Source organism: Palaemon carinicauda, chromosome 39, assembly GCF_036898095.1.
Source record: "Palaemon carinicauda isolate YSFRI2023 chromosome 39, ASM3689809v2, whole genome shotgun sequence".
NCBI classification, from domain to species: domain Eukaryota; kingdom Metazoa; phylum Arthropoda; class Malacostraca; order Decapoda; family Palaemonidae; genus Palaemon; species Palaemon carinicauda.
Window position 1 is genome coordinate 38,837,845 of NC_090763.1, and position 7,181 is coordinate 38,845,025.

The window sequence follows — 7,181 nt, forward strand, 5'->3', positions numbered from 1 at the left end:
AACTGCTCTCGATTGGCTCTTGTGTTTGGCGTGATAAGATATGGGGATGATTTAGACTCTCTCTAAATACACTTAACAACAATGACTGCAACCTTTTTATGGATATTTGTGCACGTGTTACTTTCCGCATTGACCAAGAAAATTCTTGTTTGATATATGAAAACGACATAGGTTTTATTGTAGTTTTCTCTTTTTAAAGCTGCTACACTTTAGATATTGGTTGCCAATATTATTGGAGGTTATATATCCTCTGAAATTGCTTAGATAAGTAGGCTTATTTACGATGTCATTAATCAAGAATATTATCTGAAAGGAATAGAATTATTATTAGTTGAGTTGAAAAAGACCCTGAAAAACATTGTTTGTGTATCATACTGAAGACGCAAGTGTAAGATTGCCCATAAATTTTGGTTTGGCTGCTATGTGAGTTTGTATATAAAGTCCTTCCCCACTCTTGTCTTCTCTTTAAATTTACTTAGTTACTTACACTACATCGAACACGGTGCACGTATCTCCATGAAGTTTGTACTCTTTTATCTTCCTTTAGCTCTATAATAATGGTTACAAATTCAATTATATTTCCTCTTGTCTGGCAGGAACGCAGATTAGTGGTCATTTCATTTTGCAATTACAGTAGGTTATATGCATACTAGTTACACATTTTTGCCTTTGGTTCTGCTGTTTATATAAAAAAATAAAGAGAAAACAAAACGTAATAAGCAAGAATGATTGATAGATACATAGATGGATTTAGGCATAGAAAGATAGATTCACTTCTATGTTAAATTCTATCCATACAACCATTAGATTTAGCCTTTCTTTCAGGTTGGTGTTTTTGAAATATATTTTGGTAAACTAAAGATTTATTCAATTTTTCCTATATTTGACTTTATGTGGTATTGTATCATTAACGCCGATTTTGTTTGTACGTGTTTATTTCATGGAATAATTGTTTCCCCTGGATATTACACATTTTGTGATACCCCTGGCATTTTACCAAAAGTTGTTAAAAATTACCTTGATGTTATATTATAGTTCTATTTTGTTAAGTTATGTTGTTTTTATTGTGATTAATTAATTTATAGCATCACATTGTCTTTTAGGTTTTACTTAAGTACATTTCATAATTTTTTTTTATTTTTTACTGGATTTTCCTTTTGGTATAAAATAAAAGTTAACATTTCGCGTCGTATTATTTGTAATTCTCTGATATAATAACTGTATCGTCACTTGCTTATTTTGCAAATATTCATCTTATATTTTAAACAGAACGAAAGGGAGAGGGAAATTACTGGGAATTAAATTGATGAAATGTCAAATTACCGGAGTCAAAATACTGGGAGACAATTTACCAGGAGTTCAAATAAGTAGTTATATATTAATATATCTATTATATATATATATATATATATATATATATATATATATATATATATATATATATATATATATATATATAGATAGATAGATAGATAGATAGATAGATAGATAGATAGATATTTAGATACATAGATAGATAGAGATATATAGATAATAGTTATATATTCTATTACAGCTGCTGAAAGAAAATAGTCAAATGAAAATATAACTGTTACTCACACCCTGGTTAAGATTGTGTATACTATTTTCGCTTTAAGGAATTCAAAGAGAAATGTGGTGTAATAATATCAATATTATCTATGGAAGAAAGGTATCGTTTGAGAATATTTTAAACGCCCATATATAGAACATCTGTAGACAGAGAGAGAGAGAGAGAGAGAGAGAGAGAGAGAGAGAGAGAGAGAGAGAGAGAGACGGGCCATTTTCATATATTAAATTTTCCATTAGTCAGAGTCGAAGGTCGTTCCACCGTAAGCAACTTCATTTATTTTCAGATTATATTCCTTATTAGAAGTTATAACTATTACAGTACAGAATGTGAGTCCAATTAGCTTTCGTTTTTTTTATTCTATAATCGAAGTAAAATGAGTGTATTTGTTACGCATATCCTTAACGCAAAACATAAATCGGATTCAATTATAATTTTCAAATCAACATACATTGATTTGGTTATTACAGAAAACTACATGTTTTACTATATTTTTGTAACACTTATGAGTTATGGAACTCTTAGTAGCTCTCTCTCTCTCTCTCTCTCTCTCTCTCTCTCTCTCTCTCTCTCTCTCTCTCTCTCTCTCTCTCTGTATCACGCTCGCATCATTAGACTAATTGATAGTCATGTTGTCAGTTCTTTCGCAATTTAGCACATGGAACCTGTCTCCAAATCCAAGGATATCATAAAGTAAGTCCCTGAAAACTTTCACATTATTAATTATACAAAATGTAACTCATTTCCTTTTGTAGCGGGACGTTGCAAAACGCAAACCTTAATACACGCTCACTGACGAATAGTCCTACAACACAAAGTTTCTACTTAATTTTACAGGCAACTGCACTCCTGTACAGAAAGGGAAAAACTAATAAAACCTTAAAACTATATTTCCTACATACTAAAACTAATCACTAATATATATATATATATATATATATATATATATATATATATATATATATATATATATATATATGTATGTATATATATATATATATATATATATATATATATATATGTATATATACATATATATATATATATATATATATATATATATATATATATATATATATATATATATATATATATATATATACATATATATATATATATATATATATATATATATATATATATATATATTTATATATATATATATATATATATATATATATATATATATATATATATATATATACGTGTTTGTGTGCATGTATGTATATACACTGACACTGTCATCCGCACTAAACCGCAGTCTGTTATATCATACTGCCACACATCTGTGGCCAATTGTATACTCCAGTCAATTTAACAGGCCCAACTTCCTGATCTGTATTTCATAGAATATCCAATCCAGATCTTTAAAGAGTCCACATCGTCAATTATTAAATCAATAATGATAATGACAGCAGGAGAGGGTGGGTAGAGCTTTTTCCACAAGGGAGCCTTACTTACCTTATTGCCTTATTTTATGTTTGGGTTCCCCCAGGTCCCTCAGTGTGAGGCACCTCGTATATCCACCAGAGAGTTGCTAATGCATCTTCTGGTGTATTTGCATCTTCCAGTCTTAGATGGTCTGGAATGCATCTTAGGTATTTATCGAACTTATTCTTAAACACATCTACGCTCACTCCTGATATGTTTCTTAGATGAGCTGGCAGCACATTAAATAGTCGCTGCATTATCGATGCTGGTGCATAGTGGATTAATGTCATGTGCGCCTTTCTTAGTTTACCTGAAATATTTTTTGGCACTATTAATCTACCTCGGCTTGCTCTTTCTGATGTTTTCAGTAATTCCTTGTATTTGCTTCCATGCTTGTATTATCATGTAGCGTTCTCTTCTCCTTTCTAGACTGTATAGTTTTAAAAATTGCAGTCTTTCCCAGTAGTCAAGGTCCTTAACTTCTTCTATTCTAGCAGTATAGGACCTTTGTACACTCTCTATTTGCGCAATATCCTTTTGGTAGTGTGGGTACCATATCACATTGCAGTACTTGAGTGTACTGCGTACATAAGTTTTGTAAAGCATAATCATGTGTTCAGCTTTTCTTGTTTTAAAGTGTCTGAATAACATTCCCATTTTTACTTTACATTTAGCCAACAATGTTGCTATTTGGTCATTGCATAACATATTCCTATTTACACCAAGGTCTTTAATTGCTTCCTTGTTTGTGATTGTCTCGTTATTAGGTCCCTTGTATGCATTTACCATTCCTTCTCTGTTTCCATAATTTATTGATTCGAATTTATCGGAGTTAAATACCATCCTATTTATCTCCGCCCATTCATATATTTTGTTTAGATCTCCTTGTAGTGAGTTCCTATCTTCATCACAAATAATTTCTCTACTTATTCTTGTGTCATCGGCGAAACTTCTCACTACAGAGTTTTCAACATCACAGTCTTTGTCTGAAATCATAATAACAAACAGCAGTGCAGCTAATACCGTACCTTGTGACACGCCAGATATTACCTGAGCTTCATCTGATTTCTCGTCATTTTCAACCACTATCTGTTTTCTGTTTTGCAGGAATTCTTTTACCTATTTTCCTATCTTTCCCACAATATTATGCTTTCTCATTTTTTTCTCTAATATATTATTGTCTACCTTGTCAAAGGCTTTTGCAAAATCTAGATAGATCACATCTGTGTCTTTTTCATTTATCATATTTTTGTATATGTTTTCATAGTGTGCTATCAGTTGGGTTTGTGTACTTTTTCCGGGCACAAAACCGTGTTCACCTATATTAAACAAATTATTTTTAACCAAATAATTCATTATTTTCTTTTTTATTACCTTCTCATACACTTTCATAATATGTGATGTTAGACTAACTGGTCTATAATTGCTTGCCTCTAGTCTTGATCCACTTGAAGATAGGGGTTATATAAGCTAATTTATGTTTAACATATATCTCGCTCATATCTACACTTTGTCTTAGCAGTATTGCAAGCGACTTCGCGATAGTGTTTGCAGTTTTTTTTAACAAAATCGCTGGAACTCCATCTGGTCCGGCTGCCGATCCATTTTTAATTTCGTTTATAGCCTTGACAATATCTGCTTCATTAATATCTATATCCGTTAGATATTCAACATTTTCTTTTCTCATTTCTGTTTCATTATTCTCATTCGCAATTCTTGGCGTGAACTCACTCTTATATTTTTCTGCTAATATGTTGCATATTTCCTTTTTTTCATTCGTTAGCCGTCCTTCAATTCTTAGAGGGCCTATTTCTATTCTCCCTTTATTCATCTTTTTTGCATAGGAGTAAAGTACTTTGGGTTTTTTTTTTATATTTTGAAGTATCCTTTCTTCTAAGTCCCTTTTTTCATTTGCTTTCGACTGTATAATCTTTTGTTCTGCATGTTCTATCTTACATTTTATTTCCATCATTTTCAACACATTTTTTTTTCTTTTGCAAGATTTTTCTTCCACTTTCTAATTTTCTGAAATAAGATCTTTCTGTCTCTTGGTATGCATGTCTTTTGTTTATTGTTTTTTTTTCGGTACATATTTTTCAACAATTTTTTCCAGTATTTTGTACAGTATGTCCGTATTTACCTGTATATTATCACTTACAAATACATTTTTCCCGTCTTTGTTCAGTTCTTCATTTATTTCTGACTATTTTATATTCTTACTATAAAAATTATATTTTCCATATTCTTCCCAACGTTTTGTGCTTTGATTAATTCTGCGATCACTGGCTTTGGAATGGACTATTAATTCTATGACATTGTGGTCTGAAATTCCCGTGTTATACACTATTATTTTTTTAACATAATTCACCTCATTCACAAATACTAGATCTAGGACATTTTCCTTTCTTGTTGGAATGTGGTTTATTTGTTGCATATCATGTTCTAATAGCATATCTTGAAGCTTTTCAAATTGCCTCTTATCTTCTGCGCTACTATTACTCTCTTTTTATATGTATACACACAACCACTTTCTTCTATCCGTTCTTTCCAATCCACGAAAGGAAAGTTAAAATCTCCGGATAGGAGTATATTCCAGTCTTTATGGTTTCTACATATATCATCTATTTTTTCTATTATTATGTCAAACTCCTTAGTATTTGGGGGTCTGTAAACTACAATATTCACTAGCTTTTCAAATTTAAATTCTACCGCAATCAATTCATATTTTTTGTTGCTGTATTCTTCACAGACTTTTCCTTGATTTATGTCTCTTCCATATATTGCGGTTCCCCCTTGATTCCTATTTGTTCTGTCTGATCTATAAGTTTGGAAACTCTTTATCTGGTCATCACTGCCAGTCTCTTGGGAATGCCATGTTTCACTTATATTTAATATATCTATTTTCTTAATTTGGGTTCGTTCTTCTAAGAACCCTATTTTCCTTTTAGAGTTACTCGTGACTAAACCCTGTGCATTCATCACTATTATGGTTTGTGTTTCATCCCCATTATTTAATATTCGTAATAATATGGATTCTCCCATGCTTCCTTCCTGTTCTGATATGATGTTCTTTTCTTCATTTCCAGGAATTCTGCTATCAAAAAATCCAACGTTTCTATTATATTTGCTCTTTCGCCTTCATATTTATCTTTGTGTGTATACCTGCAATTATCCCCATATCTGCACCAACCCCTGGCATTATAGATGCATTCTTTGTAGTTGGGCTTTAAATATGCATATTTGGGTTGAAAGCCTCATATCTTAGGGCCTTTGGTGCATAGCGCGGTATATACACGACCTGCTTTTTTGTTTCTTTTTTATTTGTTTCATTTTTGCTTTCATTTTTCTTTTCAGTTTGCTGAGTTTTCTTACTTTCATTCATGGTTGCAGGATGCATATATCGACATTTTTTAAGGAAAAGGGAGGAAGTACAGTTTATTGAAATAAATAATGACTTCCAATAATAATCCAAACTAATATGGTAGATCCGGAATTCCGAAACACAACTGGCTCCTGCTGTAGTCAATCAAAAATGCATTTGCCAAAGACCTTCATTACTGTCTTAACTTAAACACAAAAAGTGTAAACAAAAAATATTAACTATACCAACAGTCTTTCTCACTGCAAACAATCATTACACTTTCTCTCTCTCTCTCTCTCTCTCTCTCTCTCTCTCTCTCTCTCTCTCTCTCTCTCTCTCTCTCTCTCTCTCTCTCTCTCTCTCTCTCTGAAAAGAATTTGGGAAACAACGAAAAAAAATATCAAAGAAAAAAGGTCTTCCCCATTATATGAATACTTTTTTCATATTTTTTCTGTTTTGAATAATAGATATTTGTAACTCCTCGCCATATTGTATAATAAGCTTGTAAATATTCCTGATGGATTCTTTTGTTGCGATAGTCAGTGTATAACAAATTTTTGGTCTCAATGCAAATATTGTTGATCATTAGTCAATATCCACTTTCTCTCTCTTAGTCACTATCCTTTATTAAGAAAAGTGGTCAGATTTGCAATAATAGTATGCATTTCAAACTCTCTCCTTAGGAAGTATATCCTTCTAACTCTCTCCTTAGGAAGTATATCCTTCTAACTCTCTCCTTAGGAAGCAGATAACAACCTACAATCTAGAAGGATCTGTCTCATTTTAGGCAATTACTTTTCG